The sequence below is a fragment of the Alligator sinensis genome, unplaced genomic scaffold, assembly GCF_000455745.1.
Source record: "Alligator sinensis unplaced genomic scaffold, ASM45574v1 scaffold66_1, whole genome shotgun sequence".
NCBI lineage: Eukaryota > Metazoa > Chordata > Crocodylia > Alligatoridae > Alligator > Alligator sinensis.
In genome coordinates, this window is record NW_005842484.1 from 1,077,315 (window position 1) to 1,103,201 (window position 25,887).

Sequence of the window (25,887 nt, forward strand, 5' to 3'; positions counted from 1 at the left end):
TTTATTTTTTTCCTCCCATTTCTGGCCCCTTTGTGTGACTAAATTTGGCAAGAACATGGAGCCGAGCCAGGCTTTCCACGTGTGCTCCGAGCTCCCAGCTGAGCAGGCAAGGGTTCTCTTCCGGGTAAAGGAGACAGAGAGAAAGATCAAAGAGTTTGGGGAGCTGGAGCTGAAATGTGCATTGAAAAAATAAAACCCAAGCCTGGACACAGTCCAGCCCCGAACAGACTGCCTGAGAGCGCGGGGAGGGGAGGCAGCCGGGAGCACATGGTGCAAAAGGGAAAGGAAAAAAAAGCAAGCAGAGGGCAGGAGTTTGTTTTCTCCAGATTGCCTTCTTTTTTGAGGCGGGGGGCTTGCCATTGTTTTCTCAAGGAAAAGCTCATTACAACTCCTGTTGTGGCTTCCACTCTAAACATGATCGCAGCAGACATGTGCCTGGCACTTGGAGCTGCGGAGCGGGAGAGCTGCTCTTCTGACTGGCTGCAAAATTCATCATCCTGATTCTTTACAAAGGAAAAAATAAAGAAGCCCCAAACCTGCCTCAAAGATGAATCCCTCCTGAAGAAGGGTGGGAGCGTTGCAGTGCTGAAAACCAGCGCTGGGTAGTGACAAAACATGCCCCAGTATATTCTTACAAAGGGGAATATTTATAGACCCATGTCCTGCCCGTCTCCCCTCAAAGGGAAAATAGCTTCAAGCAACAGCCGTCTTTCCTGCCCAAGTGCAGCCGGGCTGGACCCAATGATCAGTAAGGTCCTTTCAAGCCCTTAACAACTATGAACTCTCAACAATGCGATTGCTATTAGTAGCACCCCAGTCTACTCTTAACACTAGATATTGAGCAGAGACTAATGAACAGCTTTTAAAACCCCACTGCTGATACAAGCATGGATTCTTTCTGTCTTTCTATTATTACCATCATCAATTATTATTGTTGCTGTTATTATCTCTGAGTTTGCAGGACAGCTATAAAGTTGGAAGGAGAGAAGCAGCATTACAGCCTGATGGGTCACAGTGTGCTGTTTGTTCCTCCATAAACTCACCACTTCAGGATCTGCATGGACATTTTGAGATAAAGCTGGCTCTGTGTTGCCTTTGCTTGCAACAAAGCTACCCTTATCTTGCTCTCATTGCTCTGCTGGGATTAAAAAAATAGAAGAAGGATGTTAGAGTCTAAAATAACAGTTGAGCTTCTACAATGTGTTTTTTAAGGCTACTTGATTGAGCCTACATGCTTCCTGAGTCTATGTTTGTCATGTTTAACTTAGATAACATCCTTGATTTATATAGAAGTTTAGTGTATAGGCTAAATAATGAAGGTCCTACACTGGCAAATCCTCAGTTGACAAGCACTTGGGTTGAATAAAGACTGAGTCAAGTTAGTTTTCCCCAGATAAACTCAAAATGAAGTTTCATTTCTACCTTGAAAAACTTTTACAAACTTTGAATTCTCCTACGCCTGAGGAAGGGCATTTGAGCCCAGAAACTTGCAGAGAAAGAATTTGTTTTTGCTACTATTTAGTTGGTCTAATAAAAAATACTGCTTCTATCCCAAGAGTTTTGTCTGCCTTTTCTCCAGATTGGCTTTTCGGGAGGGTAGGAAGGAAGGGCTAGGGAAGGTTGCAATTGTTTTCTCTAGGAAAATCTCTGGTTTATCATTACAGCTCTGCTGGAGCCCAACGGCTTGGATAATGTCTGAGTCAAGGATTTATAATCATTCATCCTCTGCATTTATTATTCAGCATTTGGTCTCCATAAATTGTTCCAGTAGGACAGGTTCTGCTGCTGTATTGACCAGCTGTAAGGTATAAAGTCACAAGTCATGCACTTGAACAAAATGATTCTTACTAAACACATTACAGAGGGTGCCAAAAACATTTAGACCTCAGTTCCTGGATGCACAACTCAAGACTGTCCGGGGTGCTGAGCATCTACATACCCCCTGACTTCATTGAGTCTTGTGGGTGCTCAGCACCTCTGAAAAATCAGACCCAGAAGGACCTCCAGGTGACCCAAATCAATGGATACTTTTTTGAAAGTACCAGCCTTAATTGCTGTGACCTGTTCTCCATCTTTAAATGGGGATAATATTTGTCTTTCTCTTCTGTTTTGTGAGGATAAATTCATTCGTGTGTGCCAGATGCTCACATATTACTATGAGGAGTACTGTAGGAAAGCCAATAAATAATACATTTGAATGGCTATCAGACAGAGTCAGAAGCACTCTCAGCTTTATATTTAGTTAGGTTAGTACCCCTACAGTAGTTTTATTAGGGCTGGATCCACAACTTATTCTACACTGTCACTTAAAACTATAGCCTTTTTGCCTATAGGGAAAAGTGCTACTCACAGAGCTGTGCCGGCTGTAATGTAAAATAAGGTCAAGCATCATGCTAATCCAGCTGTTTAGATCACAAATGAACATAAAAGTCAGCTGCAATGATTGCAGACTTCCTCTGATATTTTTAGTTTGTAGAGGAAATTTTAGTGTAAGGTGCCAGGCTGACAGCACTGCCAGCTGAAATGGTTCTGTTTCTCCATTGATCAGGGACTGAGTGGAAACCTTCCTCCCTCCACCACACCATTCCTGAGCAACTAGACCACCTCCAGAGGTAAGAGGCGTACCTTATTCTTTGACCTCTTAGCTGAGACTCCCAACAGATGTGCCAGCTGGTGCTAAATATGATGGTGACACCTACTTACTAGGCACTGAACTGTGACAACCCAACCCAAACACAGGTCTCTGAGCTGTCATGAGGTTGGAACAGCTTTCAGTCATTGCTGACATGAACCAGATTTGAACCAGTGACCTAAATGTGACAAGCTATAGCTCAGTCGTGAACCACACAGTTCCCAGCCCTTTGATTTCAGCTGCAAATGGTTTGAACTCAGATAATGAGAAACTTGCTCTGACACTTGGATTCAAAGTGTTCCATCAGTGGGGTGCCTGGTACATAAAATGATGCTATCCTATTTATGTGTTTAACCTGGGAGGAGATACAGAAGAGCTGGTGTTGGAACTCCTTAGAAACAGAATTTCTCATGGAGCTTCATTCAGTTACATAAAGATATTACAAACTTGATGCTTTGACAAGACTCCCTTCCAAATCAATGGGAATTTTGTTAGAATAAGTAAAAACTTCTGCATTTCCCCATAGTTTGGTATTTGCATGATTGTGTTTTCAAAACAAGAAATGCTGTATGAAGTAATCTTATGTCTTTTTCAAACTCAACAATCACAAGAGTCTATAAAAGAAACAATATTGTTATTATAAGGGGCATTCTAGGTATATGTTGAACGGTAGTATTTAAGTCTAATAAAGTGTTTCATGTCAAGTTTTTTTTGGAAGTAGCCATATGTAAGACTGATCAGAAAGGCACATATCCAGCTCTTCAGTTTTGGGATGCTAATAGTCGTATTAAGTGCAGCAATAGTATTTGAAGTGCTCAGTTTTCTTACCCAAATTCCCCTGAGACAAAATGGGCTTTATGAAAGATTAATGGTCAAATCTCTCAGGAGTGTTTTCATTTGAGAGAATTTATTTATACAAAGATGCTGATGGCTTAGAACAGTGGTTTTCAACCTGTGTCCACAGACCCTTGGGGGTCCGCAGACTATGTCTAAGGGGTCCGCAAAAGATGAGGATCAATCAAAAGTATGTGAATACCCATGCTTACAATTCCAAGGGATCCGCATCTATTGAAAATTTTTTAGGGGTCTGCAAATAGAAAAAGGTTGAAAACCACTGGCCTAGAACTCATGAATACTTCTTAAAACATTAAGTTATTTTAAAATTAAAAGACTTAACACCCCAATGGGCTTGCTGGAAATGCTTCTGTCTGAGAGCTGTGCTATATTGTTTTATTTAAGAAACAAATCTGTTATAGTTTGTGAAAAATATAATTTCCATGCAAGACGCCCGTTGCACGCTAGATTTCCCTTATATTTTTTAGTATCTGCTTTTCCAAAGTGAAAATTGTATTCTCTTTTTTTGTTTTGTAAGACAAAATGTAAGAAATGGTATGGTTTAGTAAAATAAACTCTAGGACAGGAGCTAATTTTTTCTGACTCACTATGTTGTTAAGGACTAGGACTGTGCATAAAGACAGAATGATTGCTTCAGACTCAGTAGAAGAGACAGAATCAGGGACAAACCCAAACAGCCTAGCTCAGGAGAATGTTTAATGTGAGGCTTATGTTATACTTAATAAAGTCAAGTCTTGCAAAGAGGACAATAATTCATAGAAGCATTCATTTACGCTCCTAAATGTATGCTACATTCACACTCCTAAGTGTTTGCTATCAGGATAAAATTTAGCCTGGGATTTTCAAAGGAACCAAAGGGCTTAAGGGATATTCAAAGGGATTTGAGAACCCTTATGCCCCTTTAAAAATCCAGACATTACTTGCCATAATACAGTATGAAGAGGGAAATATGAGACGCTATGCTTAGAGTTTGTCTTGGGGAAAACTTGTTTTATTTCCAAGGTCAATTTTTGTATTAGGAGCTGCTGATGCTACTTGCTGATGCTTCTTAATTTCTTAGGGTGAAGTTCTGTCCTTGAACAAATGGATGCTGTATGTGGATGAGTGTGGTGGCTGAAGGTGATAATTCTCCCTTCCATGGAGCCACAACAGTGGATATCTAAGTAGCAGGCCCATGGACAAATTTTCAAAGGATCTTAAAATAAAGCTCCAATGTATATGTGCAGTTTTTCAATCATAAGTGCTAGTGCACAGCTCTTTGAACATTAACTCTTTCATCCTAAATGACAAACTAAAAAGACCCCCCCCCCCCAAGTGCCCTAAAATGCTTTAAAAAGGGGGAGGGTGGGGACACTTTTGTGCACACATCATTGAAAATGTTGACTGTATTAATCCTTGAGAATACAAAGTAATTAATGTATTATTTATATGGTGTCAAAACTATATATATTTGACAGGCTTACAGGCAAGAGACTCTCAAAAATACCCTTTTGTATGGCAATACCTAGAACTATGAAAATCACCACAAAGTCATTTATATACTCTCAGGCAGAGGCTTCTCAATTAAAATGCAGACATCTCTGCACACCACCATTTTCTGTTACTTATTGTACCACCTATCTTCACAGAGGATATCTACGAATTGTAAATGTCTTGCAATTTTAACTTGGTTTTAAATGATATTACTTATCTATGCTCTAGCAAATATCACCAGCAGAAGCAGTCTGGTAGCTCAGACAAGTTTCTTTGAGAGAGATGGGAGGGGGTTAGTAGCAATGGGCAACTTTCCAATGGCAGCTGTACACCAAAGGCATGAGAATGTGGGAGTCTTCTGCTTGTTTAGTAAGACAGTTAAGCAATGCAATGAATGTTTGCTCCAAGAGCATGACTCCTCTTTATTTCTTTCAATCTCTGACCTCTGTTTGCCCAAATCTGTTGCACTTATACAGCTGGATATAGAAGGGGAGTGTCAGCAGGTCAGGCCACAGAACTGTCCACTTTCTAAGAGATAATATTTCCTTGTGGGACAGATTTAAAGCAAATCATGAAGAGATGTATTCCCTCCCCTAGTCTGAGGCATTTTGAGGTTTATTTTATCATGAAGTTGATCCTCCTACTTTCTGGTAAAATAACTGACATGAAATTGCTCAGCCAAGGTATGGAGATTCATAAATGAAAAGTAACAGATGCATGCCAGCAGAATCCAATGTTGCTTGCAAAAGAACTGTGCCAGAAGAGTACAATTAGAAGGGGGTTGTTAGAGCCTGTGGTATTGTTCAGGAGACTCCTTATCTCAGCATCATAGTATTATGGTTTAAGAGTCTGGTAACGATCCAAAAATATGCAGCTTGATGGGGACTGAAATACCAATAAAAAACACTACAGCACAATACTATACATTTGCCTTAAAAAGAAAGAAAAATACTGAATTGAAGCTTTAACTTTTTCTTCAAGTTAAGGTGTTGTACAATATGTTGTGTCAAGAGCCTTGGTAAAGAAGGAAATACATTGTTACTGCTTGTGAGTGATCAAGAATTTCAAAATGACCACAGAGGAATAGGGAAGTAGGTGAATTTGGGCAGAATTATTTCAGACAAAAAGGAGAGCTGAGTTGCTGTAGAGGACACTGAAACAGTAAAATGAGTTTTAAAAAAAAACCTCCTACAAACCTCAGTCAAGAGTTTTTTTCCTGCGTAAAGGTTGAAAGATGAAAAAGTGAGATGAATGAGGAGAGAACCTGAGTTAAGTGAAAAGGTTGGCAAAGATAAGAATCTGAAATGTACATAGGTGGGGCTGGGTTTTGGAGCCTAGTGCCACTTAATTCAGACAATCTGAGTTTAATTTTCAGCAGTGCTGAGCATCTGTATTTCCCATCAAAGTCAACTGAGGTGCTCCATGTCATAAAATCAGGCCTTATGTAAAGAGAGGGACCACCTCTGTTCAGCCTGAAAGGGATGTACAAAGGCCAGCTAGGTAACATCCCAGACTAGGGAAAAGACGGGACAAGTAATGGCTGTCCTGGTCATCATGCCAGCCCAGAACATTTGTGTATGATTCACCAGCCATCTTAAGTCCTGAAAATGTCAACAAAAACCCATCCTTCTCCCAGCTTTTCTCTTCTATCTTGCCTGCTGCTTTGTGCCTGTCTGTTTTTGTCAAAAGCAAAAATAACAACAAGATTTACACAGTTAAATAAATCTTAAACAAAATAATTTTTTCCCTCATTAAGAAAAACTAGCAAAATAAGGAATTCTGGTTAATAGCTTTAGAAAATGGATTTGAATAAATTTGAATTCAAACATTTTTGTATACCTATGCAGTTTTACTTCCAAAGTGTTTTATATCATGCTTTTTAAATTATTTTTCTTGTCTATAACCAAATCAATATTTTTTTAAATGTCGGCATGAACTTCCTCATATGTTTCTCAGGAGACCAGTCAGGCAATGACCTCTACTCAAAATCTGAAACTGTGTTTTGCTGTTTATGGCTGTATATTATCAGGGCCATGTTAACATCTTTATCTGTCTGGGTTCACTTGTGACATGAAAGATGACACAGCAAAAGGGTCCCCAGTAGAAAATGTCTATAAAGAAACCAGTACAAGCATCATATATAATGTATCGATCAGATACCTGCCATGTGATGTAACTTAAAATAAGATTGGATGTATAAATCAGGAGGACTATATTTTCCCTGAATATCTGAATTTGAAGTGTTCCATCAGACTCTAATTACAATGAATGAGCCTCAAGCAATAACAGTGATTAATACCAGCTGATGTGCATATGCCAGTATTATGCTGATAATGAAATTAAATAATCCCTGAACCAAGTTTCCCATCTGTGAACTGAATCCTGCAGTCTTCACTCAATGAAGATTTTGGTAACAGTCTTTTTGTCATGCCTGGAAGTTGCAGAGAATTAAAATAATGTTCCATATATTTTTAAATATTTAAGTTTAAAAACCCTGCATCTTTTGGTATAAGTGCTAACAAAATTGTGTAGGATTTATATTCCTTTAAGGAAGATAACATTTGGCCTGCAAAAGGTAGATACTCTGCCTTAAAATAATATCCCAACAAAGCACAATCCATAAAATATTCACCAAGCTAACAAACCTGATGCTAAAAAATGAAGGCAGTTATTTTGGTGGATCTAGGTTCATTTAAAAATATATTATGTTAACGTTTGGGAAACCTTTTTTTTTTCTTTTAATGCAAGCAGGTTTCACAATACTGTGAGCTATTTTCATTCCCTCTCGTGAACCCATGGTTTCACCTAGATACAGACATAGAATTCACCAGATTATTTTGCATTAGAAGAGTTCTATCTTTAGCGAGAGCAATTAAAACAATGGGGCTGCAGGCCAAAGTGCTAGCACCGTATAAAAATAGTGAAAGTTGTAGATTAAGCTATATATTAATTACTGGATAGCCTACTGGGAGCTATGAATAGTCAATTCTTTAATTTATGTTGCATTTTTGAGGTAGTTAATGGTTCAGTAAAACCTATCACATCCAGAGTTTTTTGCATTGTAGGTATTAGAGTGGGGCTATGTTAGAAAGGCTGTTTATATTCTGAAAACCATCTCAATCATACTAGATATACAGATAAAAAATATAAGGTGCAATATAACTTATAGGGGTTCCTTGGTTTTAGAGCAGTTGTTTTTCTGCAATTCTGAGACAGACTTGTGGCGGGCAACTTTTATTTAGACAGCCTGTTGGATATCTGCCTATAAATTATATTTCATTCGGCCAAATTTGCGGTTAAAAAGCATTTTGATTTGTGTCTGGAATTCTCCCTGTTCCACATTCCTGGCCTCACCTTTGGCATGTGCTATATGGAAGCTTATTTATTAATGTGTCTGTATAGTGCCAGTAGTGTGTTGGATGATCTCGTCTCTGCCCCAAAGAGTTTAGAGTCTGGAAGAGGTTTATCTGCTGGAGGCAGTTACTAACCTATTTGGGGTAGTCTGACATAGAAAATGAGACCGTCCTTCCTTCTTCTGCTCCTCCTTCAGCTCTGCCTTCCCCTCGTCTGCTCTTCTCCTTCATTACAGTTACACATCCTTGACATGAACTAAGCATTCACCCTACAGCTGGAAGGTGGGTAACATGCCCATAGACTTGAGTGCCATTTGCATTCAGGGTAGCTGTGTGCTGCCCAAGACTTAAAAAATGAAAGTGCTCTTATTAATTTGTTTTGTTTATTTATTTATGTCTTTTAACATTATTTTCAAGTTCCAGCTTTTGGCTGGTGTCCTGCAGGTAGCATTTGAGGAGAAACCTTCTTGTTTGCTTTGTGACTTAGGCTCCAATCCTGTATCAGGGATACCTTAGTGTAGTGGCTCTCAACTTTGTTAGACTTGAGGCACACCTCAGAAAATGCCAGCTCTTAGTTTTCATTCCTTTGCAAATAGAGGAAGAATTGCTCTATTGCTGTATTTTTCTGTAGTAACAAAGACAGAAAGAAAAAAAGAAAGAAAGATCGTGGCAGGTCAGAATGATTTTAATGCTATGGATTTCTATTTGAAATCTCTGGGTTTATCTTATAAACCATACCTCACAGCGCTAACATTGGGTGGCACCTTGTGGTACTCTTGACAAGATTTCCTTGGGGTGCCATGGCACTCTGGCTGAAAATCACTGCCTTGGTAAATGCAGAGTTCCATTGAGCTGGAGTTGAAACCTGCAGATTAATTCACTGGAAATATGTATAAGGTCAGAGGACCTTGCTAAGCAACTCCAACACAGGACAAAAGCCTGTTTGTAGGAATTACAAATGGGTCAGGATGAGGAAGGGTCCTTTGTACTTAACATTAATTGCAGCCTAATTGTTACTGTACAACACAGTAAGGGTTGTAGCCACAATACTTATAAGGAGAGCATACACACCTTATTGAAAATTTATTGGTTGGTATGTACCTTCTCAGTTTTTTTTCTTACATCTTGAACCTCATGTTGGGCCAAATCTTGAGAGAAGCTAAGACCCTACAGCTCAGAATACCAGTTAGCATTGCAAATACTCAAAATCTCTTTGAATTCATCTATGTGCCTTCAGAGGCCATGGATATAATATGAGAGTATAGTTAAGGACAGGAGCTAAACCTTGTCCTATCAGTGATAATGAGACTTTTATCACTGACTTCACTGGGAGCAGGAACAGGCGATTTAAGGATGACATCCTGTTTACCGTACCTTTTAATTTAAGCAAAACTTGTGTGGATATGAGTGGTCATTTTGCCTAAGCAAGTAATGTTGGGTTTGGCTCATCGCATCACAGAGGACTTGCTGTTGTTAAGCGCAGTTAATGTTAAGTACAACAACAGCCCTTGCAGAAATAGCAAGACATCCCTCTGTGACAGTTATATTTCCATTGGTAGCCAGTCTCCTTTTGACCCTTCAGAAAGAGCTTTTGTTCAAAGGTATGTGAACTGATACAAGAGCCAAAAGACAGACACGTGGCTTGCTTCCCCTTGGTAATACAGCTCAGCCTCAGAAAGGTTACACTCTTGCTAGTGCTTCTACTGGCTTTCCTGCTTCTTTAATTTGTGATGTCTGAATGCCTGTTACACTGTGTAACAATACTAGGAGTTCTTTGAATAAGCTTATTCCCTTGTTCTTGTCTGGAACCTGGTTCTGCTCCCCATGCTGAGCTGTATCTTACTTTGGAAATAGGTCCACTGATACCAGTGGAACTTTTCTACTATTCTTAGGGCACATCTACACATTGCCGTGCTTTAGTACTTCCTTTTGGGTGGTTACTTCCTTTTGGGTGCATGCAGCACACGGTTAAATTTGCTGCTATGTCACATGTGATTGCTACGTTGCTATCAACGTAGGACAATGTGTAGACGTGCCCTTAGAGTTAAGCACTATTTAGCATGAGTAAAGAGAGGAGAACCTGGCCTTCAACCACCTTCTGTTCTGCAACCAATTAAAAGACAAAAATATAACTTAGAACATTTTATTTTCACAGTTCATTGCTTGGTAATGGGCCAAATCCTGAGAGGTGCTGAGAAACTGTTGTGAGATGTTATGGACTATGCTGAAGGCAATGGGAGTTGTGGATGACTAGTACCAGAGGTTAATCTCTGTAGGATCTGCCCTAAATTTGTTAAGATGATTTTAAAAGTTATATTGAAATTTTCTATGCTGCTTTACAAATACTAGGCCTTATAGTTTTGTTATCTACTTCTAGCTAGGATAGCAGAAGATAGAACAAACTTCTATTTCTTGGAAGGCCAGTTTAATGGATCTCAACCTCATGGCCAACCCAGGAGAAGATGGAGCAATGGCAAGACCTAAGAGCACTTTATGAGAATCACCAACAATGGAAAAAATAGAAACTTGACAGAGAAAAGGTGAGGCCAAGTGCTGAGTGAGTTAGCTTGAATACCAGAAGCAGTATAACCTTGATAGCATGTTGCTCCATTTTGGCTAATTAGCCCCACAGAAACAATGTATGTTTGTTTGTGTAGAGTATTGTGCTAATGTTGTTGCATTGCTTCCAGTACCTTATTCAGAGTTAGCTTGGATATTTTTACGCTGCCCTGGATTATTTTGGTAGGCATACTAAGGACTTCTGTGATCTATACCGGTAGCATAAGTGGGGGTGGGAGAGAGAGGCACCCATCCTAGGTGCCAGAATCAGCCCCCTCCCCCATGGAGTCCACAGCCTGGCAACATTGTTATACCAGGATCTTCAAAACAGTTCTGGCCACTGTTATTTTAAGGGCAACAGCCAGGTTGGGCAGAGCACGCATGTGGGCGGCAGCTCAGCTAGGCCTGCTTAGAAATTCCTCACTGGGTAAGTCTGCTGCTCCCCACCACTCCACTCTCATAACTCACACCCCATGTCCCCCACCCTTCCTCAACTCTCAGAACTGCAGGCTCCTCTGGCCTCTTCCAGTCTCCCACAGGGTTTGTCCTGGGCACCTACTCAGCTTGTTATACCACTGGTTTATACAGGTGGGGAGTAAGTAGGTAAATACTTTTAGGGAGTTTGGTTGCACTCATCTCCAACATTGTAAATTTCCAACTGTAAGGACAGTGAAAGAATTCCAGGCACATATTTCAGTGGTTTTGGAAGTGATTGCCTAAAATTAATTTTTGCTTCTGGTTTTAGGGACTTAGTTTTGCTCTTGTTGAAATCATTGGACCAAAAACTGAATGGTGCCCAAGTGGTGCTCAGGAGGGGAGAAGTAAAAGTAGACTTTAGATTTGTGCAGACTTTGACTTGCCACTGGTCCTGAGGCTGTCCAGCTGCTGGCCTTGTCCCCAGTATAGGATAATCTTAGTGCTGCTGCACTTAATATTGGCTAAAAGATGTTCTTGAAACTGGTGAACCTTGGGGTTTAAGGACACAGCAACCACTTCCCCTTTCTCCTGGTTGTATCCTACCATAAGATTTTCTTATGCATGCAAATTCTTGTGTTGATTGGATCTGCCAATTTAGAGGCCATTTTATGCCAGCAGACTGATGCAAGATGGCCAAAATATGGTTGTTTTGACTATTTTGACAGCACTAAATTGGAAAGAAATGAGATCTTCCTGCTCCAGAAATGACAGTGCTTCCTAGAGATTACAATATGTCAATCTCAGGTTAAGTTAGGACTACGTCTTCCTGTGTGTTTGTACAATGAATGGTACTATGGGGCCCCCAACCTAATTAGGACCTTTGAATGCCACAGCAGGGAGGCAGAGCGGCATGATGCACTAGGCACCACTGCTACTGTGTGGGAGCAAGGTGGATGGACGTATGGTCACCCTATCTAAGATGCTATATCTGAAGTCCCCACATAGCCTGCCCACCCACCTGCCTGGCACACCATTCTGCTCTACCCTCCCCCCCCGCCCCAATTGTGGCCTGGAACTTTTGTACAACTGTCTGGGGCCAGCGTACGGAATCTGGGACTGTCCCAGTCAAACTGAGATGCATGGCCCTCCTAGTCTTAGACAGAACCAGACCCTTACTATCAAGCACAAGGGATAAATGGAACAGAAAGGGCAAGGAAGGCTTGTGTGAAAATGGGAGACAAGGGCCTTAATCTGCCATCACAACTAACATTCTTAAATAATCATTTACATGAGTGCCTGTGTCACTGTACTGGGACTGCTTGTGTGAAAATGCACTCCTTAGTGTGGATACAGGCTGTACAGTTGGGGAAGGGCTCTACAAGTTAAAGTAAGTCCTTACTGTATGCTTTTTGGAATTTTAACTTCAGAATTGTTTTTTAAGGCTCCTGTGTATATTATGTCATTAGTCCAGGAAGAACAATGGATCTCTGGTAATGGCCATCTGAGCATGGACATTCATGATTATATCACTGTAAACACACAACACAGTTATTTCTAAATGTCTTCTGTTTTGAAGACAGCAAATACCATTACTTCAACCATGCAGTCCAACTGGGATGTTCTGAGGCGGGTTATGAAACAGGTGGTTTGTGGGGGTTTATTTCTTTTGTTTTTACTGCTTGGTCATGTTTGAAATGAGTTTGTTCCTTGGATCCCCATCATGATGATTTGGCAGAGGTTTTTTACAGCTGGATGCCCTTCCTGATGCTAACTCTCATCCTTTATCTGGGCTTAGGACTGGCATTGGATGGGTAGAATTGCTCATCCACGGCAGTTTGAGATGAGTTCAGGTAACAACAGGGAAATGTGCACAGCTCTAGCCATGCCATTTTGTTAATTGTTGTCTTTCATTTCAAATACAAGATTCTTCAGCTGTGCAGGGTACTGCCTCTGAAAACAGCCTTTTATATTGTCAGACTAGGCAACTCAAACATATTTACTCAATGTAGATAGGTTTCTGCAGACAATCCAGCATCTGTTTGATATTGTGTTTGTGTCTGTCCATGCAGATAGGGGCAGAGACAGAGAAAAATTATACAAAAATTTATTGGCAGATATTTGGACTCTTTTTGATTTATTTTATTTAGATTTACACACACACACACACATACACACACACACACACACACACACACACACACACACTGAAAGCTGCACCTCAGACAAATCTGTAAGCTCAGTTAAAAGAACACAAAATTCCCAGCCCCACAAATCGACTTTCACCTCTAAAACCCCTTTAAATAAACACACCTTTTTTGTGTCCTGAAAGTCAACAGGCCCAGGCTATTTTGGACTGGGAGTGGAAGTTTGTTCTAGAGCTCCAGAGGTTCCTCCTGTCATTTGCTATTAACCGTCTCGCTTTTATGCTGTATGGACTCCATCTTGACCTTCTCTGTTGACCAGAACTGTGATAGAATAGCAAAAGCAGAAAGGTTCTTGTGTGAAAATGGGAGACAAGGTCTCCCCAACCTATTTAGGGCTTTCTAGCTCAAAACAAAATACCTTAAAATTTGGTCTTGTAAGCTACTGAAGTTGGCCACATCTTGTGCACCGTCTTAAATGTTTGTGTTTGTCCCTATATACAGGAATGTCTGAATCATTCTCAGATAACAAGGTTGCTTATGAGTTTTACAGGACATTTCAAGTGAGTGTTAATCAAACATTTATGCCATATTACACTATTGTACCTATGTCCTGCACATTTTACAGAAAGCATTATTGTAGAATTATTTTAGACCAGGGACTCACACTTTTTTAAAATTTGGAGCTTCATGCCTTATGGAGCTTTTCATCCGCTTCAAGATTTCCCAGGCTACTTTCCCCATTTTGCCATTTACAGTTGTATAGAATCCTTGTATTTACATGGAAAAGAGACACACTATTAACTTCTTTTACAGAAATGTGGAGCTGGAAACAAATAGGCAGAAGCAAATAATATATAGCTTATCAACTTCTCACTGACCATAAATGAACTCCAGACAACTCTATTTTAAAGCATCTTTACACATATAATTATTACTGTAACTGTTTCCAATAAACCTTCACCTACAAAGTCCAGCTTCCTTACTGTGTGACAAAATTGTGAGCCAAGGACTTTTTGCTCCTTTTCTGCAGGCTTGCTTGGTGCTGTGTGTTTGTCTCAGCTTTTGACTCAAAAGCTGAACTTGCTTGCCCGACTTTCTGGTCTATCATGATAGTGTCACTAGTTTTGAGAAAGACAGGGGCTATATTTATCTCATTCAGCTTGCTGTGGAGATGGCAATGGAGTCCATGTTCCCTGCTGCAGGGTTCTCTTTCCTGCAAGTTCTTCATTTCCTGTTTCTGATGATTATAGCAAACTCACTGTTGGGAGGAAGGGAAAAAAGTGACTTTCCCCACTCCCTAGGTTTTCTTTGCATTTCGGCATGATGCAGCAAATCTTCTATCTTAGTGTCTTTTTCTGCCATCAGAGCTCAGCATTTGTTGAATTAAGACATGCAGTGTTGACAGAAGTCATGAAAGGCACCATTGCCACTAAAATAAACGTCATTGCACCCTCTCCAACACTACTCCACCTCATCTACTACTACTATACTGCCATGTACAAGAGTTGATCATACTTAAGAGATGGGAAGACCCTTCCAAAAAGTTATTATATTGTCAAATTTGATCACTAAAGAACAGACTTTTGAAAGTCTGTCACTTCAGTTTGTTAGAAACTGGATATGTCTTCTGTCAAAAGAGTTCCCAAATACCAGACTACTTGCAATTGTAGCCTTAGAAGCTAATAACATGAGACAGAAATACTTTTTCTTATAACTTGAGAAAAATAATTCTGAAAAAACCCAATAGTATTATATTTAAGTCAACTCTATTATGGCATTTAGGTAATAGAATGCCAGGAATAGAGCACCAGGAGTTAGTACATATAGAAACCATTGCTCTACATTTGCAGATAGGGGAGGGGAAAAAAGAAAAAGATTGACATGAAGTAAAGTCTGTACAGGTGTACTGGTACTGTAGATAGAGTTAAAAAAAGACAACATACACAATCAAATTCACTATTCCTTCCTCTCTACCTCTCCTGACACCTTTTCTCACACACACACACACACACACACACACACTCTCTCTCTCTCTCTCTCTCTTTCTCCCCAGTGGTAGCTATTTCTGACAATGTAAAAGCACCTGCTTTTAAAAATTTTTGATAGGTATAATGGTCTGGGGCGTAAGTTGTACAGCTCAATGGTTCAGGCTGAGGATCAGGAGCCTGATCCCACAGCTAGGACACAAACAAAAAGTCTGAAGATGGGCTTTGGGCAACAGCTGTGGGCTTTGATGTTGACTAGTCATGAAGCAACTGCAGCTGCTGTTTCAGGTACTTTCACAGCAACCAATCCTGCAACATGACCATACCTGTGGTTACCATAGTCCTGCTGACAGGGTTTTTAGTGTCACAAATCTAAGGTAGGGAAAATTTTGGCCTAGGCTGACTGCTACTAAACTGGTAACCTCAACAGTACCTCTCTTAAGGGCGCCCTGTGGGAGTCTTCAGACCAGCTTTATCAGAATAATATGAATGGCACTCTCTGAGTTTGTTTGGTTCCACATTTTCCACTGATCTCCAAGAACAGTTCTGAGGTTTGTATTCCTCTCAGTCAGCCAGGTAGTGTGCTCTCCCCTGGATCCTCCTAGATCTGATTATTTTCTGTACAACGTTATACTGGGTCTTTGACAATTATCAGTGGAGTTGGTGAATTAGAGCATGTTTGGAATACATTAATACCATACAAAAAATAACAGGACCAAAGGAATCTCAGGAAGTCATCTAGTTTAACTCCCTGCCCAAGTCAGGATCAGTCCCATCTAAACCATTCTAGAAAAGTGTTTGTCTGACCTGTTCTTAAAAACTTCCAGGGATGGAGATTCACAATCTCTTTAGATGGTTAAGCATATCCCATTGCTTAACCACACTCCTAACAAGAAAGTTCTAACATCCAGCCTAAATTCCCTTTGTTGCAATTAAGACAATTACTTCTTTTCCAGTCCCCTGAGGCCACACTCTCTATTGCTATCTTCTTTACAACCATCATTCATGTATTTGGAGACTTATCAAATCCCTCTATCAGTCTTCTCTTCAGCAGACTGAGTAATCCCATTTCCTCCATCTCTCCTTGTAAATCAAGTTTCTTAGGCTTCTTTCTACTCATATTTGTTGCTCTCCATTGGGTGCTTCCCCATTTGCCTACATTTTTTTGAAGAAGATACAGTATTCCAGTTAAAACGTTGATAGTGCTGAATAGCAACAAGAACACATTATGGACTCATATTCAATTTGTGGGCTACTGTAGCCTCCAGGTGTCAGGCCACACCTGGGGCTTTGGCCTATCAGTACAGCCACTCATCGCGAAGCCTCCAGTAGGGCCTAACTCTTTGCCCACTCCTGTCACTGAAATGGCTGGCCAGGATCAGATGACCATTTACTTCATCATATAAACCCCTGACCAGGAACAGAAAGTGTCTGGGTAACAAGGCAATTTGGCACAAGACTGTTTTGCTACCTCTTCTGGCTTGCTCTTTGGCTTAGCTCTGTTTGATTTCCTGACTTTTTGGCTTAGTTTGTCTCTGGACTTTGCTCTTGGATTGACCTCCTGGTTTTCTGACAAGGTTTGACTTTGGATTCTGCTAATGCAACCTAGCCCTTGTTGGTGCCTCAATCCCTGAGTGGCCTCAGACCTGGATGCCCACATCTTGGTGTGACACTGGGTCCTCTTCTGCAACACTGCTACCTAGGCAGTCATTATCCAATTTGTATTTGAGCATTTGGTTGTTCCATCCAAGTGCAGGACTTTGTACTTTTCCTTACTGAATTTTGATTAATTTCATACCATTTTTCCAATTTATCAAGGTACATCATTTGAATCCTATCTTCCAAAGTGTCTGCAATTCCAGCCATCTTAGTGTTGTCTGCTAATTTAGCAAGTGTACACTCAATTCCTTCTTCAAAGTAATTCATGGATATTTTGAAGAGTAATGCATCTAGGACAGACCTCTGTCCTCTCCCTGTGATACTTCCTCCTAGTTAGGTATTAAGCCATTGTACTTAGAGTAGCCATCTGCGATATAAGAACAATATCAAAAGCCTTACCAAAGTCAACAACCAGGATATATCCCTGGGGTTGGCAGCCAGGAAACACATGAAATATCAGGAGTCAAAGACAGAACTCCAAAATATCAGTTGGAGGTCAGGAACCAGAAGCAAGCAGACATGATGCAAGCAGGTCAGGAATAAAGGACAGAAACCAGGATGTTAACTAGAGAGCTAAAGAGAGGCTTGAAGGACCAGCAGCAGCAAGCTTCAATGCTAAAAAACCATGGAGCAACTGCTGGTGCTGTCCTAAATACAGAGCCTCTGCTCATAGCAGACAGAGAGCAAGCACACCCATGGATGATGCTACACCCAGCTGAGAAGGCTTACTTTTGAAGCCATTGCTTTCAAGCCTCAGTTTAGGAAAACCTTGTCAGAAGTTGACTGTTGCTAACCCAGGAGTGCTGATAATGGGACACCTATGCCTTTGATTTCAGTACTTTGGTCAGAATCTTAGTATAGCAAAATGCCAGATATTATATATTTTATATACCTAAGTGCTGACATGAGGATCTTGGTACGAAGTTCAGATGTCTTGTGTAAGAGTTCTTATTTAAAAACTGGCTCTTGCATTTACTATTAATAAAAGCTGTAAGTAATCTGGCCCCTCTTGGGCCCTGCTTATTCTGCTAAAAACAACTGAATGTAAAACTAACCATGTTTCAAATACCACACTTTTATGAGCATTATCCTTTTATAAACTATGTCCTTTTTGCTCTTTTTGTATGCATTAAGCAGTAACAGTTGAAATGCAGAATGTTTCCTGGAGACTAATGACTGTGAATTGATTGCGCAGACCAGTAATTAAGACCCAGAAAATGTTATTGCTCCTAGTTTTTCACTACTCTTTTAAGCTGAATGTGTGAGAAGACATGTTGACATTTTACACTGATTTTCCCCTCTGTCTTGTTTTACTTTCTGTTTTTATGTGTTATATTATTGCAGAGAGAATTACTGCCTGAATAATTTAAATTGTCCTTCTTCTCTGCATTTAGCTTATGCTTACATCAAAATTGTGGCTCCAGTTCTCACGTATGGATGATTTCTACCAGGAAGTTATACTATCCTCAAGATATGAAGTGTAGCTCATAATCTTTGAAATTATTTTGGATTCTCATATAGATGGTTTAGTCAGGGGTGATCCTTACTTGAGCAGGAGACTGGTCTGGATGACCTCATGAGGTCCCTTCCAGCCCAACCTTTCTATGATTCTAAGTTTTGTGTGATCATTTCTTGCTCAAACCAAGTAGTATGTTTGCTGTGTTAAAGCACAGCAGGGATGACAGCCTCTATAGGGCTGCTACTCCCTTTTCTATACAGATACACAATAAATGTTTTGGTTTCATCCCACAATGCTCCAGCCATTAAAGTTTGATAGCAGTAGTAGATCACTCCCTGCATGTACAAAAGGAGGAATTTAGAGAAGAATGGAGGCTTTTAAAATCCCAGTTCCTTATCTAGTCTGCTTTCCCTTCCAATGCTACTTGTAAACTTACAATCTAGCTCTGAAATGTTAATATTTTTTATTCACGTATGACAACTCATGGGTGACAAATCTTTCTTGATCAAATGAGCCCAGAGTTTGATACCACTGTGACCAGTAGAACCAGAGATTATCATCTGACTCTTCTACTCAATCAGAGGTTGATAAAATAAAAGTATAATGATACTGCATTGTCCACCTGAATTCAGATTTTATCTATAAAAAGTGACTCCTTCTTAAAGGTTTCACAATTATTATTTCACCTGAAGTTGAATTTTTCTCCAGGCTCAACTTATAGTTTATAAATATGTGAGATATGAGATTGTTAATTCAGTTTATAGTTTGTATGAACCCTGAAGCTTATGTCAATGCTGTTATCTATTATAGAAATGCAAACATACTCTTTGATGTGTCTCAGTGACTTGGGAGGATAAAGATGGAATACTCTATGGACATTTATAAAAGGAATTACAAACTGTAAGTCTACTAGGGCCCAGTAATGTACCTTCATTAATTTTTTTCTTCTCTCCTGGCACACGTGATGACAATAACTTAATTGGGAAAGAAATATTGAATCCATTTACTTCATAGAAAAGCCCAAGATAGTTTTCTTGCTATACTGAAACCTCTTTCCATGGTAGCTTACTATGGCTTCTTTTAAATAGTATATTATATTTTAATATCATAGCAGACAAATTTAATATAGGGTGTCAGGTGGGGCTGTGGGACAGAAGTTTTTGCTACCAAAGCACCTCCTGCTGGTCACACTGAGGAAGGGCATTGACTTTGGATGATGAAGAAACCTTTTATAGTATTCTGCCTTAGAAACTCAAACAGGAATATAAACAAAGTGGGTTTTCTGTGGAGCTTCAGGGGTGGACAGATATAATCTGGACTGGTCCCAGTTAGGCTATGAATGCAATTAGTCATAGCTATGGAGACTGCTGTGCTGAAAAATACCCAGAATTCACCGGTGTATTGTTATTTCTCCTCCAGGTTAGGATTGAATTTAAATCCTAACCAGGTACAGTTGCAGCAGGGGCACTAGTCTACTCCTTTATTGACCATAATTTAGGCCTTTGTGGAGCACCCTTACAGTAACTAAGAGTCTCTCCTGATATCGATGCATCCATTTAGTCCATGTTCTTTTATGAAGTGTACCTCACCCAGAAAACCTCTGTGAGCTATACAACACTTTTCTGATGTAAGGAAGCATCCGATTGCCAGAAGACAAGCTCAAGAAACTGCTTTCACAAGAATTCACATCCCCAGTACTCCATTCTGTCCCAGCGGAACAGCAAAAGCATAGGTGGTATCACCTACAGATAAACTGACAGCAGAAATAGTATTAGGGAGTCACAAACTATGCAGAAACACATTGTTTGTTTGTGTTACCTATAGCAGATCTAAAACTTTCCAACTTGTTGCTTCTCCATTGGAAAATGCGATTTTATGAAACCCTAGCCATTTAGTAGGAATGAGTCAATTTTGATAAAATTGCAATATGAAATAAAAAGCCAAACAAAATCTTTTGATGAAAGAATAGTTTTCTTGACATTCTTAGAACAGGATAGTTGCTTTTCTTTTTTCTTTTCTTTCTTTCATTTTTCTTCTAAAAATGTTTTGATCCAAGTTTGGAAATACATATGTTGTTAATATCATTTTTTAAAAAGTCGAAGCTTGAATAAAACACTTCAGTTTAATCAAGAGAAATCAAACTGACTGACCAGAAACAAAATTTTTTGTTTCTTGAAATCGTTTTTTGTTCTTGTTCTGATTTGGAACAAAAATAAATTTGAAATGTCAGCACTTTCCATAGGACGGAAATTCTAAGTGGCAACCACCCATAGTGCTGCCCCTTTGGTGGCCAATATTCTCAGGCCAGAAATGGAGGAAATAAAGCAAAGCCTGATTTGTTTGTCTTGGGAAGTAGAGGTCAAGCAGATGGTTCTCAGTGGAGATGTGTTGGATTAACCCTGATTACTAGGATTAAATAGTGCAAGTAACACACACAATTTAATTGTGTTACAGTAGTGTATATAGGGACAGTGGAAAAGCAGGGCCTCATAGTGCTAGGCACTGTACCAAATCATAGCAAAATGCAGCCCCTGGCTCTCCAATTCTTTTCCTTGGTAACTGGAAATCTTATTTAAAAATAATAATAAGTTATGATAAACTCATGTTTTTATTAAGATGAGTTTATCCCTTTGCTCTCCCATTTAAAAACTTTGACACATACTAATAAAAACATGAATCATCATAATGGAGCACCAAAAAAAAGCTTAGCACATTGCAGTATCATGTACATAAGGCATACATATCCTTGAGTACATTTTTTTCTGATTCAGCTATTTGCTTATGTAACTTTTGTTTGACTTCAAGGCTATTAGTGAAGCTGCCACTGTAGTAATCACTACCCTTTGGGGCTTATGTGGGACAAAGCCATCCCAAAGTGATCCAGATCATTCAGCCAAATACCGGTCTATAGTCTGTATATAGTCTATGAATTACACAAATTATAGGAACAAAATCAGACATAATTCAGTCATACCATATTTTCTCACGTACATTACTCCCTGGAATAAGATATGTACCTTGTTTTTGAAAGGGATAATGAAGAGAAAAAAGATCTTTCTTTGTAGTAAGTGACTGAGTAGGAGCAGCTCAGGAGCTAAGACCCCTGTTGATCACGTGCAGTTATTTTTGCTTTTGCTTGGCAGAAGTATAAGCCACAGAAACTGATATTGCCATATTTCCTCACTTATAATGAACACCCCAATTTCCAGCAATTGTTATTTGAAAAAAGTTGCATGCTGTGTGAAAGAAAATATGGTAGTTTAAAAATTACATTGGGACCACTTCTTCAAAGCTCTCTGGCTGTGATCGAGGTTCCCTTAGTATCATAAATTTAACAGTGTACCATTCAAAAAGAAAAAAAAATTATAACTAATACACATTACATATCTAAACTAGTATTTTCAATCTGTAATATTTATGATTTTTCAAAACAGTTTGTGGGGATTAAGCATCCATGACCTGCTCCTTCATCCATTGAAGCCAATGGTAAATTTCTCACGGACTTAAATATGGAGGATCAAACCTTCAGCTCTCACAGAACTTCTGCAGAAATTGTATGTTCACCTTGAATACTACAGCTGAGCAGTCTGATAATTTGTGGCCTTCTCAGTATAGAAGGAAGTATTACATGTCCTACTGGGAAGCTGGGAATGTTGCCTTTTAGTGTGGAAGGTTCTGCGGTATTGGATGTTAAGCCTATCACTGATGCAGGACAACATATTGTATGTCCTGGGTCTCAGAACAATTTTGTTTATTCAGGGATCAGGAAGGATCCTACACAGGGGTAAGAGAAGAAAAGAAATAATTTGTTGGATTGTGGTGCTGTGTGTTGTATTTATGGTTGCTGCTGTTTAAAAGCTGCTCAGATGTTTGGGAAAGTAGGCATAAGATTGGCTCATGGGCTGAAGGTGACTGCAGGCAGTCGGAAGCAAATTTCATTTTCCTATCACTGTCACATATGTGGCCTTTCTTTTTGTGAGTGGAGGAAAAATAATGTTTATATTTCAGGCTCTAGTCCTGCATTGAGATCTGTGCCTTTGGTCTTTGGTACCAGGATCAGGATCAGTGAGGTTTTGCATGGGCACAAGGAACCCCCTAGACAAAACTGATTACAGGACTGAGGCTATATTTCAAGATCGCATACACATGCACACACACATTTGTAGTAATAACATGAGCATAAATAAAATAAAATATACATATCTGATGTATAACAACAACTCTACAACTGTAATCTCTAACTGCAGTGTGCAAGAAATAATATTTGTGTATCAAACAAATGAAACAGCAGTGCTTGCCAACCCCTTCAGAATGATTGTAATTAAATAGTTTTTTGGTTAGTTCTGTCATATTTACTCCACTAAATTGATTAACGCATTTAATGAGTACATGAGAGTGACCAATACTGACCCCACATCAAAGTATGCCATTGCTGCTGTGTGCTGACCTGAATTTTAATTGTTCACTAGGTTGTTTAATTGAACCACAGATGTGTGAGAAAATAGGGTAGACATTTTAGCTGGCAGTATACATATTTTCCCAGATGTGTCAGTTATGTATAATATAAAACATTAGATGTTGGCTTCAATAGGCAAATAAGACACAACTTTACTAGCATCCCTAAGCTTAAAAAAATTTGGATCATTGTTTTAAAATGGGAAACAACTTTAATTTATATGCTAAAACTTTTCTACATTCCCTACTGTGTACCACCAAGGTTCTTGAAAATAAGTACATAAATTAATCAACAGCGAATAAATTAGGATTACAAATGTCTGTGGAGTTCCCATAAGGCTCATCCATTCAGTCCTCAGAGTCCAAAAAAGCTACTACAGACAGATGTTTTTTCCTACTTCAGGATCATCACTGTGGTACATCTGTTGCTTCAGCCAGTGGCAATGCCAGATTCAAGAGGAAATTTTGCTCTTTAAATGATGAAAACTATTGGAGAGAAAACATTCAGAAAGTTACCATGCTTTGCATTTAGTGTAACAAGCTTCTGTTTTGGAAGCTCTAGTCCATGATTTCTTTCTATTCCCCTTTTCTTTCTTTTTTTTTTTTTGGTTGGAGAAAGAATATTTGTAGATGTATTAGTTGTTCATCCTTTGCACCCCTTCATTTCCCATCCCTATTCCATTTGGAAGGTAAAGTGCAACATCTCTGTAGGCTTGGTTTCCTGTTATTTTGGGTGTTAAACTGTGGGAGATTTAAGCTTGAGCCAAGTGCTGTAGTCACAGAGAGTTGGCTCAGGGATGAACATAACACAAATTTCTTGCTCATTGAGAGATCTTGTTGGGAGTTTCCAGCAAGATGGTAGACTTAGAAAGAAGCAGTCCTTGAAGCACATATGCCCTTCAGACAGCTTACCAGTTTCACCAGTTGAACTGCCAAATGTTTCTTGCAGAGAATCTTACCTTAGCCACCAAACTCAAAATATTTGTAGTACAGCTTTAACTTCTGTGTAATCCCTAAAAACATTACAATATTATGAGCCCATGCATAGCCTATCTGAATACATTTGCAGGGATGGAGGACTAGGGAATATACACATAGCAGGTAGAGCAAATCACATCATAATCCTATTAGAGTTACAAATAAAATATGTTCTTTGTGGGTATGTGTGTATACACACAGTAGTTCTTTATTATATTTTCATGATCGCTCCCAATCTCTGAGGTTTCATGAAATAGCAGTGAAATAGCTAAAAAAGATAAATTTATATTTGTACCTCAAAAATAAAACCTCTAAGAATACTCTTGCAACCAAAAAGCCCCTTCTGAAAGCAGAAACTTCAGAAAATAAATGTTGTCTCCCCAAATAAACAAACTGGCATTCAAATCAAATTAAAATGGGTTTAAAACCCTAATTGGGGGTAAAACCCAGGATTAAAACCCTAACCCAAGTGTTAATGGGGAAAAAGTGTCATAAACAACTTACTAAAATTTAACTGGAAGGTAAATAACTTAATTTAAAGTAAGTTTACATGCCCTTTTAAAAGATAGGCAATTTCAAGAGAGAATAACCAGTTTAAAATTAATATAATTTATTAACAATTAAAAATTATAACACAAGTAGAGGGAGGTTGGAGGTGAAATATTGGGTTTCCTTTGATAGGTAGAGTAATTATGAAGTGTGCTTTTGAAGTTCAAGAAGACAGCCTTAGGACACAACATTTTTTAAAGAAAAATTGGCTTGCACTCTGTTCAAGTGATTTATTTTGCACTAAGAAATGGGTGTGAGACATGATGTGATTTAAAATTTCATCCCTTGATGGAACTGCTTGAGGGTGACATAATATTTTTCTTTTTTCTTCCTTTTATTTATTTATTTGCCTGTTGAGTCTCTAAAGTTTCTTCTCCAAAGGAATTTGTGGAAATTCTTTCAGAATAACGCTCCCCCCCCCAAGCAATCAAATAAAAAATCTGAAATTCAACTTTCCCCTACCATTCAAGAACTTTAAAATCCAGACTCTGGAGAGAACCACCAGACAGACAGACATTTTTTAAAACTTTGAGTTCCTCCTTTGTCACTTGTGCTGTCTACCCAATGGCTGTCTTGGGAGTATGCTAATTTTACCTGCGTGTACTTGATCAGTGGTAGCAATGTTCTTGCAATGTTGCGCTCACTGAAATCACTGAAAAAAGTTTTTGACACATTGTCTAGGAAGAGAGCATCTATCTAACATTCTCCCTATAATTTTTTTAACTTCTGTATGTCTAGGCTTGACAGGACTCGATTTTTATTGGTAAATGTTGATAAACATCGTTTTCACCTCACACTTTCAGACTGATGAAAAATATTTCCGTTGTTAATAAATATAATGTATAGAAAAGGGAGAAAGGAAAAATGAAGGCTGATAGTGTGTATGATGACAGGGAGAGCAGTCCTACAGAACTGTGCTAACTGTAGTTTGTATTGCAACTCCCAGAAACCCCAGGGGACCGGGAACAAAGGAAGAGGAAGTGAAAAAGCAGACAAGGGAGCTACAAGTGAGTGAAGCTGGATCTCATGGCAACTCTGCTGCTCAGCTGGTGACAGTCCTACAGCAGTTATATTTGTTGTGACAGTCCTACAGTAGTTACGTTTGTCGTGACGGATGGTTAAACTGCACTATAATACTAGTATACTCTAACTAATAAATTGTCTGCCCCCTACATCCCTAACTTTATGCAATCCTGAAAATTTAAATTGAAAGAAAAATGCTAAAAAATATACACCAATATTATGCAACACAATTATTAAAAATAAAAATTGAATTCTGCCAAGCCTAAGTATGTCTCAGAATTGGACCAGACAAAGGTACATATCTTTTCTCACAAGCAATATATTTAGGGCTTGATCCTACCCAAAT

At 39.2% G+C, this 25,887-nt stretch overlaps 1 long non-coding RNA gene across 1 annotated transcript; it reads left to right on the forward strand.

Annotated features, from left to right (window-relative positions):
* The first annotated feature begins 2,122 nt into the window (after nt 1–2,122).
* LOC102385951 lies at nt 2,123–10,842 on the forward strand. The gene is made up of 3 exons (XR_324700.3): nt 2,123–2,246; nt 2,549–2,612; nt 10,691–10,842. It is a non-coding gene; the product is annotated as an uncharacterized LOC102385951 (long non-coding RNA).
* Nucleotides 10,843–25,887: the final 15,045 nt, after the last annotated feature.